Source organism: Lactuca virosa, chromosome 2, assembly GCF_052849685.1.
Source record: "Lactuca virosa cultivar CGN04683 chromosome 2, Lactuca_virosa_CGN04683_v6, whole genome shotgun sequence".
In the NCBI taxonomy this organism is placed as follows: Eukaryota; Viridiplantae; Streptophyta; class Magnoliopsida; order Asterales; family Asteraceae; genus Lactuca; species Lactuca virosa.
The window spans coordinates 159,497,191-159,510,094 of record NC_136427.1 but is presented as its reverse complement, the minus strand read 5'-3'; positions in this window follow the sequence as shown (position 1 = coordinate 159,510,094).

Below are 12,904 nucleotides of genomic sequence, written 5' to 3'. Positions count from 1 at the left end.
ACTCAACGCCTCACGTCGGATACCGATGTGACGACTAAAAGCTAAAGACACGAAGAATCGACTCGCACCCGAGTCAAATAACACTAAAGCAGGTACAGAACTCAAAAGAAATGTACCTAAATATAGCACAGAATAAGCACAATAAATCTCAGAATAAATAAATAGGAAATACATACCGGCCACGACATCAGGTGCTGCGCGGACCTCCTCCGTTGTCAGCTGAAAAGCTCTCCGACGAGCCTTCGGAACCTAGGCCTTTACCGGCCGAACATCAGTAGCACGCAAAGCAGCAGGAGCGGAACCCTGGGCTGATCCATGAACAAGCTGAGTGCACTCGGCCTTCCGATGGCCGGTCTGATTGCAGTGGAAACAGACTGCAAATCCCTTGGGGAAATCCTTCGCCATATGCCCCTCCTTGCGACATTTGTATCAAATCCCCGCCCGACAAGATCCCTCATGACTCTTACCGCACTTGCCACAAGTGCGGCCCTTCTGGCCTCCTGATCTCGAATCAGCGAGCTTAGCCCGCTTGGTTGCCGGCTGCGACTGTCCCGGCCGCCGGTCTCCCCCCCTAGACTCCGCATACTCCCTTGCCTGAGTCTCCAGCTCGATCTCCTTCCTCGTGGCATTTGCCTGAAGCTCAGCAAATATCCGATAAGACGATTTTGCCACAAACTCTCGAATATCCCTCCTCAGAACGATCAAGTACCGGCTCATGCGTGCCTGCTCAGTCGTCACATGCTCAGGGCAGAACAACGCCCTCTCGTGAAACATCCGCGTAATCACAGTCACCGAATCTGTCTTCTGCCTGAGAGACAAAAACTCCTAGGCCAACTGTTCCCTCTCCATCGGGGGAACATACTCATCTTGGAACACCACAACAAACCTCTCCCAAGTCGCTGCAGCATGCTCTGCAGGAGTAAAATTGGCCGTCACAAACTTCCATCGGGGGAACATACTCATTCGAATCCCTCAAACCAAGGCTCTGATACCAACTTGTAACAATGTAAATTTTCAAACCAAAATTTTCAATTTAAAAACACCTTTATCTCAATAATAAAATCACAAAATGTCACAATGTAAAATTATCAAATCTCATATCAAAAAACTGTTCATATATCAAGACTCCAGGATCCTCCAAATCATAACTCAAACGCTGATGTGTGTGTACAATCAAGCCGGCGCCTTCCTGTGATCCTTAGAAGTACCTGAACCACATAACACATAATACGGTAAGCACAAAGCTTAATGAGTTACCAAAATACCACACACGGCTCATTAGCCACTCTAGGCTATAACTCAATAAGACCCTCCGGTTAATGTGTCTTAGTGGGACCCTACGGTCCTAACTCGGTAAGCTCATAATAACAATACTCAGCATAAATCACAAAGACATAATGCAGAATATTAAGATACACAGGTAAGCACAATAAACATCTCAATCACACAAAGGTACCACTCATGGTAAGTGTAGTGAGAAGACTAACCTCGTAAGCTAGCAAGTAAAAGTCTCGTACTCGGAAATCTCGAACTAGCCTCCGCCTAAAACATAGGATAATAATCTCTAATTAATACTCTACTCATACTCAAATACACCAAAGTTTGTTCTCTCTTTCTCGCTAACTCTTGGAATGGGTACAAGACCATTTGACCCCTCCATGGCCTCCATTACTCATGTTGACCAAACCCTAAAGTCAACATAAGTCAATTCGAGTCAACAGTCCAAGTTTTACTTGACTCGCCGAGTGCACTCATGTGAGTCGTCGAGTCCACTCGTTCCTCATATGTCTTGTGAAGGTCTAGCTCGTCGAGTTAACTCCTAACTCGCCGAGCTATCACATGGTCCAGCTCATTGGGACAAACCCTAACCGACTCGTCGAGTCAGTTCATGGACTCGGCGAGTCCCTTCGATCTGATTTCTCATTCAGACGATTTAAGGCAGGTCTATCACTCCAATCACTAGATCTACCATCCTATGGCTCGATTGTCACGTAAAGCTTCGATCTTTACGCTCATGCATGGTGGTTTTGCTCCAATCTACCAATACATGTTCTCATAAGGTGTTAAACACCATACTCCTCACATGGATGAATAAAGTTGGGATCTTTAGGCTATACGAGGTCCCAGATTTGAGGTTTAAACCTCTAGATAACTTAGTATCCTCGAAATCCCAATAAAATGTGATGAAACCCTAACTTCTCAAACTCATGAGATCTAACCAAATAATGGGGAAAGATTCAATCTTTTTACCTTCCTCTTGAAGTTCTGGACGAAATGGCCTGAACCCCAACAACTCCTTCTTATTCCTTGCTAAACAAACTTCCCTTCCTCCTCAAAGATGCACTAAAAACCTTCAAGGTTATCTTGGAGACTCTCTTAGCTCACTACACTCGTTTAGGGTTTCACACAGTAAGGTTAAGCAGCTGATGAGCCGCAAATGAGGCTATAAGTTCCCTTAAATAGGTCCAAACCCGGGGATTTAGGGTTTCTCTTCACAACATCTACTCGGCGAGTTGACTCTTGGACACGTCGAGTAGATCATTAATCCCACATGGCACATCGCGACTCTAGTCGACGAGTTGTAGCACCGAATCGTCGAGTAGCTCAATAGTCCTCAAAATAAATAAATAAACAATATACCTGGAAGTCCGGATGTTACATCCATAAAATTTATTATGTTATGTTGGTAGATTTGGTCCCTAGACTTTTGTATATTGGTACTTTACACCCCTTTCCTTTGTAGATTGATACTTCCCACCCCTTTACTTTGTATAATGGCACTTTCCACCCATTACTTTGTAAAATGTGACTTTTCCCCCTCAATTTTGAACAACAACAATTTCCAAGCCTTCAACTTTTGTATATTTCCATGTTTGCAGTTTTAGTCTCTAGACTTTCGTATGTCGACAAGTTTTGACGTACCAGCAACCGTGCACACAAAACGATAAAATGATGAATAATAGTAATTGCATTTCATGTGACTAGAATATAATAAACAAAACCTCTCAGGCCTCCCCTACAAAGGGAGGAGGGGTAACTTCTAGTTAGAATAAACTATAAAAACAGTCGCTCTGGTATGAATTTTATTTTAGGAAAATGTCCAAACCATGAAAGTTATACTTTTTTTTCATTATTTCATTTTAATATTATGTTATTATTAAATAGATGAATGACCCTCAACCCCCACCCTATATATATATATATATATATATATATATATATATATATATATATATATATATATATATATATATATATATATGTGTGTGTGTGTCTGTGTGTGTGTGTGTGATAGATGATTCCGATGATAAACCTAGTTGCTCACCTCTCCCTCATATTCATCCTTTCTGGTGTCATTTCCCCTTCTCAACATCACCACCAAGACTATCTAATGACTAACTTAAATACACAGATGCAAACATGGGAACATATGGATTGATATAAAATCGACAGGTGGTCCTTTAAAGGCAAATATTATTTTCTTTTGGAGTTCTAGTGTCGATTGTGGTTTCGAAAAAGTAGTGCTGGACATCTTTCCTTTTTGTCACTGATGATCTCGAACTAGAAATTGACACCTAACTCCCCATGGTTTCCCAACTCTTTATTATCTTCATCAGAAAAGGAAACCTATAAATCGACTTGCCAAAGGTAATCTATCTATCTTTTTTATGTTTTCTTTGCATGATGCTACAGTTAGAAAAGGCAATCTATCTGTTGTGATATGTCGACGGGACTTAACGTTGTCACTAGATGTCTTGTTTGTGTTAAGCGTAAGAATCACAACAAATATAGAATAGACGTCGGTCTTCGTCCGAGAGGGGATCCCAGAACGAATCTTCGACGATCTAGTCAGTATCTAGATGAGGAAATTAGGGTTTAGCTTAAGATAGAGAAAGACGTGATCCCTTCTTTTGGAGGAGAATGGTTCTTTTTATACCTGTTGTTGCGGGGACAAACCTTCGATAATACCTTTTTTCCTTTCTGATCCGATAGGACATGGAGGCGTCCTATTGGCGGATCGTGCTCCATTAGAGGTTGCTCGCTATTGGTGGAGAACTACTAAAGGGCAGCGTGTTGGGAGTTACATCTATCACTCTGGGAGGCGTCTGGTACTATTTTGACTTCCTGTAGACCAGAGCTTCTCGTTCTTGGCTTGGCCTTGGTGCTAGGGCGTCGAGACATAAGTGCGAGGCCGCGGAGCTGAGGGCCCAGGCCTAGCACTTGTCGAGCAACGACCTTTGACTAGGTCGTCCTTAGGTAACAAACTCGTTATCTTTGACGTATTCCTAGTGGGATACGTTAACAAGTCCCCTAGTCTAGTAATCGTCAGTGTCTGCACAGACGGTTTGATCATTGTAACTGTTCGGGTTTCCCACCTACATTTAAAACCTTCCTTATCCGTACCGGTTTCCTTTACTTCTGGCATTTCTTCCTTCTTCCTGCTTTTCCTTTCTCTCTCCATCTTGCTTTTGCTCATTGGTGTACAATGACTGCTCTAAATACTGGGATTGTGCCCTTTCCAAGCGAGTTTGTAGATATGCAAGGCCGATTTGGTTTCCTTCTTGAGCATGCGGTGGAGTACCCTTGAAAGGGGGTTGTTATATTCTGGACGCTGGGAGGCAAGGTCAGAGTCCACATACCGATCTTTGAGGTGGGGTTCGGTTGCCGACGACTGATTTTTTTGACGACATCATGCGCCGATATGGCTTCTTCATCGACGAGCTAACCCCCAATTCCGTCAACAAGATAGTCAGATTTGAGATGACGTATCGAGCCTTGGGCATGCTTCCCCAATTATGGGCTTTTATGTATTTCTTCAACTCATCAACCTAGTCTGGGCTGCATACATTCTCTCAATGTTGGGGCATCCACAAGATCATCGTAAATCAGAAGGCCCCTAAAAAGAACTGGTAAGATAAATGGTTATGGGTGAACTGATATTTGGTTGGCTATGGCTATCCATACAAAACCAACTTCACTGATCGGATACCTGCCCTCTGGGGCACCAGCGAGACTGTAGCCAACGCGCTGAAGACTTTCTTTTAATGGCGCATACAGGGAGGACTGCATGCTGGCTGTCGTTGGGATGAGTGCCGCATGGAGGGCGCATAGAATAAGGCCTCAGTTCTTCGTTGAGAAGAATGGTGAGTAACTCTCCTTCCCCCCCCCCTCTTTTTTGTTTTTGGCTTCTTTTGTATGTATATCTTTACATGGCGGGGTCAATGGTGAGTGCTTCTCCCTAATTATGTTGTTTTGTGTTTCTGTTATAGATCGCGAGAGGATAATTCCTTTTGAGATGGTCTTGAGGGGTCGGTTCTAGGGAAACTGTCAGCACCGGGATGTGACCTTGGTGGAAGTACTTCCTCCATCGGTCAGGGATGATCGTGCCTTGGCTTTCATTGGGCCTGCTGTTGTTCCTGTGCAAGGAACCAGATCCTAGGATGACCAGGTGTTGGTTGACATGCTTATTAGGGGAGTTTCGCACGAATATCCTTTGCCCTCCAATCAGGAGGAAGAGCCATCGAATGAGTTGGTGACTAAGGAGGATCGTCCGGCCTCTATGCGACGAATGGTCAGGTTAGACTCCCCCCTTATAAAAGGCACAGGTGCTAGCTCTGTTAGCCGATGCCTTTGTAAGAGGTGAAATGTGGACTTACTATTAGGCAAGTTTGACGTTGCGGAAATTCCCAATGATGAACCATCAAAATTATTGGGAGGAATAAATGAAGAGGCGACAGAACAACCTCGTGAACCTAAGAGGGAACCTGAGGACACTGCTACCCCTGGGGAGGTCGTCTATGGGCAGGTTTCAGATGATATCTCCCAAGTTGCTCCTGATCCAACTTTACTTTTGGCAAAGGATGGCGCTGTTGTAGGTTCTTCCACCGCCCCTTCGTCGACCCCTGGTATTTATGTGCCAAAATGGGGACTTACTTGAGAGTCCGTCCTTAGGCGATATTCTGTTGCGTACGAATGGGGTTTCCATCCCTTTCCCCTGCAACTATTGATGCTTTGGAGCTTCTCTCCAACTCTCACATGTCGAATAGCCTTCAGTATGCGACAACTCAAGTCGCATCTTATATGGTTGCTGATGCTCGACGCTTACGCCAAGTTAGTTCGGAATCTGGTGAACTTTCTTCTATTAGGGCCGAGCGAGATGATTTGAGGGTGAAGCTTCTGTAATTGGAGAAGGAAAAACGTGAATTTAGGAGCGTTATGGACTTCTGGCTGGGGAGAAGGCGTCTATGGAGGAGCAGGTGGCAAGTTTGGTTGGGGTAGTGGAGCGTTTCGCTCAGCGGACTGACACTTTGGTGGAGGAAAAAAAACCATTAGAATCTCAAGTGGAGACAGGACGGATCCAGTTAGAGGCCCATGAAATGAGGATGAAGACGGTGGATGAGGATGTGGTGTGGTTCTTGCAGAAGTGTGTTGTCCGTGTTGTGGACAAGGTAGTCGAGAGCGCCGAATTTTCTTTGGGCATTAGGCGTATGAAGGTAGAATGCATGGCTATTGGGGTGGAAAGAAGTGATTAAGGATCATATTTCCACTAGAACGTTCATACCTGGTGAACCAAGCGCCCTTATGGAACACACCCAAGCGATGCATGCTGAGGTGAAATCTTTTCTGGAGACGGATTTTTTATCCTACCTCTGCCTTGGTGAGCTTGACATGGAGGCCATCGCCAGTTGTCCAGCGAACTTGATGCTGAAGGAAAACATCCTGAGGGTAGGACTTCTGGGACTGGGCCTTCCTCCACCCCTCCTGGTATGTAATTCACAATCTCCTCCTTACTTACCAGTATTTGAGACAATGTTTGTACTACTTTGGTGTTTATAGAATAGTTTGTATTTGTGAATTCTAAATTTGTTTGGGGCCCTACGTGGCCGTCTCCTCAAGTTCAGGGTCTATCCGGCAAACATAACACTTTTTTTCTTTTCCCGTTTTTTGTTCTATTTATTGAATGATATGTATGTAATGGGTTATTTGCCATGCCTTTGCGTGTTATCCTAGATGGTTTGTGTTGGCCATCGTGGTGTTTTTGCCTTATTCTCCTTTTCTAGGGTGATTCTTCCACAGGATTGTTTTGGCTACAGTTCACCCAAGACAAATCTACCTTGCCTTGTGAGGGTTGAGTTATATTGCCTAGTGGGAATTTTTTCATTTGGTGGCTTGGCCAAACTTGTTGGATTTGTCCCACTTGTGACCTTAGGAATCATATTCTTCTAGAGTCTTTTGGTCTTATCCAAGGAGCTCGTGCTGTGGGCTTGGGCTTAGTCCTTTCCTTAGTTTGTCTTGACCAATTTTCTTTGTTAGGGTGATATTTGGCGACATTATTCGGTTGAGGAAAAATGATATATGCGAACACACAAATAATTCAATAAAAATGCCACCATAATATGCTTACAATCGCTTTTTTGTTATGTTTAGTAAGTCGCTAAACGATACATATTGACACACGAACAATTAATAAAAACGCTGCTATAAAATACTTACAGTCACATCTTTTATTATTTTATCATGATAAATACTAATTATTAAGCACACATAATATAATATAACATGACCATAAATTACTTACAACCATTTGATTTGTTACGTTTATCATATGTCGCTAAATGATGCATATGGTCATACAAACAGTTCATGTGACCATAGGCATTACCTTTGGCTATATTAGAATCCATTACACATTAGTTCTGATAAAGCAAACATAAAGACGTTGCAGATGGTCATAATTGACAATATTATTCGACTGAGGCTAAACGATACATATGGACACACAAACTATTGAAAAAAAAAACTCCACCATAATATGCTTATAGTATATGGTTTGTTAACTTTATTATATGTCACTAAATGATACATATGGTCATACAAACAATTCATGTGACCATATGTATTACTTTACCAACATTTGAAACCATTACACATTATTTCCGATAAAGCGAACACAAAGATGTGGCAGATGGTCGTATTTGGCCATATTATTCAACTGAGGCTAAACGATACATATGTACACACAGACTATTAAAAAAAACCCACCATAATATGCTTACATTCACATGGTTTGATACATTTATTACATGTTACTAGATGATACACCATGACCATATAAATAATTCATGTGACCATCAGTATTACTTTTAGCTACATTAGATATCTATATGTGTGGCTAAATGATACATATAGTCATACAAAGAGCTCATGTGACCATAGGTATAACTTTTAGCTACGTTATATTTCTATATGTGACTATATATATATATATATATATATATATATATATATATATATATATATATATATATATATATATATATATATATATATACACACACACACACACACACACACACACACACACACACACTAACCGCCTCAACGATAACCATTGCGTTTTTAAAATGTGGCGAAAATAATCTAGGATTTTACCAATGATAATTTTCCATACTTTATAATGAAAACGTCACATTTTTTTTTTCCAGAAATGTGGGAAAGATATTTTTAAAAATTGTTGCTATAGCTTAAAATTCTTGAAGTGTTTGCGGATAGGCTAGCTAGAACCGTGTCCTTGGTGAGGTTTAATCGAGACCTAGAATGTGTCCAATAGTCGGGATTGTTGAATCCACAACCAATAATAAACCTGAATCGAAAAAAATTATAATCAAAACTAATAGTTATGCTCTCTATCTAATCATGAAAAAAAAATCAATAACACAAGCAATCATTACTCATAAGCATATGAAAATCGTATTTACAGATCAGAAACACAATAAGAACATAATAGAGTAGTAGTGAAATTTGTGAAGTTGGAACCCAGATTAGGATCTAGTAACTTACTGAAAAGAAATGTTTTAGCAATGAAAAATCAACTGGTATTCGCAGAAGATCTATATATACATAAGTAAATACATTTAGAGAGAAAGAGAGAATATGTTTGGGCTTTCTGGGAAAAAATGGACATGGGGTTTAGAGAGAGAGAGAGAGAGAGAGAGAGTACCCCATATTTATATTTAATAAAACTTTAAATTAAATAGAAAAACATAAAAAAATTATCAGGAGGAAAATTTAGTCTTTTGAGTTTTTTGAATGACCATGTATCCGATTTTTTCAAAATTTTGACATTTTTCCTGAAAAAATACATATCATAGAGACCGCTTTTGGAATTTTGTCTTCTAGTTATTAATAGAATGCATCTTAGATTAGCTATTCATGTTTTTAAGTAATAAGGTACTAATTAAATTATACATTATATTCGGTGCTGGCTTGCACCTCAAAAGATCCGGATTCATAAGATCAAAATAGTAAATTCACATTTTGTGTAAAAAAGAGCATTTCAAAATGTTTTTGCCTCTTTATTATATTATACTTTAATTATTCAAATTTTTCTTAAGCAAATTATTATACATATTAAAATGGGTGTGAGATTCTGAATAGTTCCAAGTTTTGAGTCGGCTCATTACCACCCTATTTGGAGTTGAACTTTCAACTGCCTCGGCTTGGCTGGTTTTTGGGGTTCTTCTTTATAGAGATTGATTTTTGGTATATACATGGGTTGGAGCCAAATGGATTTTCACTGATTTCTACCAACATGTCCTCAGCCTGCTCCACCGCCTCTGCACCAAATGGCTTTACTCAAGCTTTGTGCTTTTTTCAAGAAAACAACTTATGTATATACTCTCTCTCACTCTCTCTCTAGACACCACCAACATCGTTCTATATGTTTTCGATCAGTACCTATCACCGTGATGTGCTCCCCTTTTTTCTGAGAGACAGTTGCGTCCACCTATCATGTCACCTCCATCGCCGTCGTCTACAAAGTTTAGAATCGAGTCTCATAAAAAAAACTAAAATCTTCTATTATGCTGGGGGATGGATTTGTAAGAAGCGACGAGGGCACCTGCTCAATCGACAGTTTATGTTTTGAGGTACTTCTTGATTTCGTTTGTTAATATCACAAATTGTTAAGTTGATTCAGTAAAAAATTGTTTCTATGAAGGGCATCTGGTTTTCTTTCCTCTGTTTATGAAGGCCCTCTGGGTTCTCCTTCCTACATTTCTGATTACAAGTCGTCAATCAAAACATTTAGCAGCAAAACACACCAAGAGTTAGATATATATGGGTGTGGGGGAAAACATAGGATGTGTGCAAGACGTGGAAATGTCAAAGCCGGTGAGGCCAACAGGGTGGTACTTCAACATGTCGATGCTTTTTATTTCTATAATTTTCATCTTCGAGTTTGAGAACCCCATTGATGATCCATCGATGCTTTCACTAGCTATCGATGTCTTCTTTCCCCTTAATTGTCCTTTATATTCCATTATGATAGCTCCATCACTTCTACAACTCTCTCCCCACCTCTCTCTCTCCCTCTCCCTCCTTCTTTATTTCTTTCTCTCTCTCTCTCTCTCTCTCTCTCTCTCTCTCTCTCTTTCTTTGAATATTTCTAGGTAGATGTCTTCATAAATATGGATATTAAATATTGTTAGAGTGCGTAAAAATGAGCTAAGATTTTTAGAAGTGCTAAAGAAATCACTTTTAAAGTCTTTGTAACACCTGTTTTCAAGAACAGATCGGTTGAGGGCTTACAGGAACCAAAGGTGTTAGGTCTATAATGTGTTGTGTCAAATGTGTGCTTTTATAGTTTTGTTTATTCCAAAATTGGCATGTCCAGTTTTGGAATTATTGAGTAGTCTAGTCTATATATAGCGCATGCATGTAACTTATTAGGTTTACGCCCTTAAGTCTTTTGTAATCTCTTACAGAAAAGTTTAGTCTTTGTGAACTCTTCTAGATCCGTTTCAATCTAATCATTCGACATAATTTTGATCAATACTGTTCTTGTCTTTAATTCACGTCATTAATATAGAATCTATCGATCATTATTGTTTTAACAATTGGTATCAGTGAAGGAGATAGTGTAATCAATTTGTTATTCTTCTGCCGAGTAAAGGGTTTTGTTACGGTTTTACGTTTGTCTCAGATATGTTCTTGTTGTCTCAACCGATTGTAGATCCCAGATCTGGATCTCTAGATTACCCTTGAACTCGATTCAAGTTTTACACATCTGGTTCTATATGTGTTTGAATGAATTCTTGATAAATTGCCTAACGACAATCCTCACTCTCTTTCATTCAACCTCTTTAGCATCATTGGATCCACGACAAGGGTTCCAATTCTTTTTCGAAAGGGTTATGAGGTTTGGGCTCTTCACTTTGAAGATTATGTTCTTGGAATCGAAGAACATGGTTGCATGTTATGACAATCAATGACGAAGGAAACTTTCATGCATACGCACACTAGAAAAGTAATCAAAACTCAGAATGATTACAGTGAACTTATTGTTGAACACACTAACGTTTCGTAGGATGAGAAGGATAAGTTGATGAGTAATATAAAGGCGATTGTTTCTTCAGATGACGCCTCTGATTCTTAAAGGGTTAGACTTGAGAAAATAGAAGAATATATTCATTCCAAAGAACATAAAAATATGTTGAAAGAAATGTTAAATGAAAAGGATAAAGAAGAAATCAAATTAACTTCTATGAAGAAGTATGACTTGTTATGCAAGAAGCTGACTTCGGAAAATACTCTTGATTCTGAGAATATTTTTGAGTTCGATGAAAGCGAAATGAGTGAAATATCTGTAGAGAACGAAACTGCTTTTTTAGATTTTGTACAAAATTGTGATGAACCAAAGAAAATTTTGAATTCATAAAACTCAATCGAATTTGTTCGAAATGTAGAAAATAAAGGTTTAAATGTTTTGAAAGAAAAAGCAACAGTTTTTCCGAAAGTTCAAATAGTTCTGAATCAAGTTTTTGTAAAGAAATGATTGAACAAAAATGATACATCTAAATTAACGTCCATGGTTGATAATGATAATGCAAAGGGTTGTGATGAATTCTTCTAGTCAAATCCGATAGACAATGCGGATGAAACAAAAGGTCTTTTAGAAATGACCTCCTGGAAAACAAAAGGAAAATACGTTTCAAAACCATTGAATCGTGTGGATCTTTGTTATGGAAACGCCGGACCAAGCGGGTCAAAAGATGTTTCAAGTGAAACCTCCTCGGAATAGAATGAAACACCAGTCAGAAAGGAAAAACCAAAATCTAACATTCATAAATCTGTTGAAGAGTTGATTGCAACGAAAAGACAGTTAAATGCTAGATATAGGAAGAATTTAAAAGAAAGAAAGCGGTTTTGGAAGAAAATAAATTCAAATCAAAATTTTGTCAACACAGAACGATCTTCTAATCAAAATACAAATTCATCTCATATTTCGAAACATAAGTCCATAAGTCAAGTTTTTCTTCCAATCAAAGTTGTTCACAAAAGTCACGAATTTCGAAACCTATGGCCAAATCTAAAGATTTTAAGGGTAAAAACAAAATTGCTTCTGAACCAGAGATTACTCTCAAAATATATGAAGAAAATTTGAAAAAGGAGGAAAAAGACTTTTCAAAAAGAATGGCACCGAAATTCAAAGAATTTATTGAACGAAAATCTATTTTTTTTAAATTAATCTTTGTGACAAAAAGGTTGAAGTTTTCAAAATGGAAAAGGGATGAATCGTATTTTGAAAAGAAAATCCTTTTGGGTTGACAAAACTAAAATATTTCCTGTGCAAAAGAAGTTCTCACAAGGACCCAAGATGGTCTGGGTTCTTAAAACTCTCTAAATGTTGCAGGTTATGTGTGATGAACAGTATGATTCTGAATGGTACATCGATAGCGGTTGTTCTCGTCACATGACTGGAAGGAAAGAATGGCAGACAAGTGAAGTTAGGAAAAAACGCCACTGGAGACATAAAAGGATATGGAATGATAACAAATGGAGAATTTTCAATTCAAAAGGTAGCATGTTTTAAAGGCTTGCAACACAAGCTGATTAGTGTTTC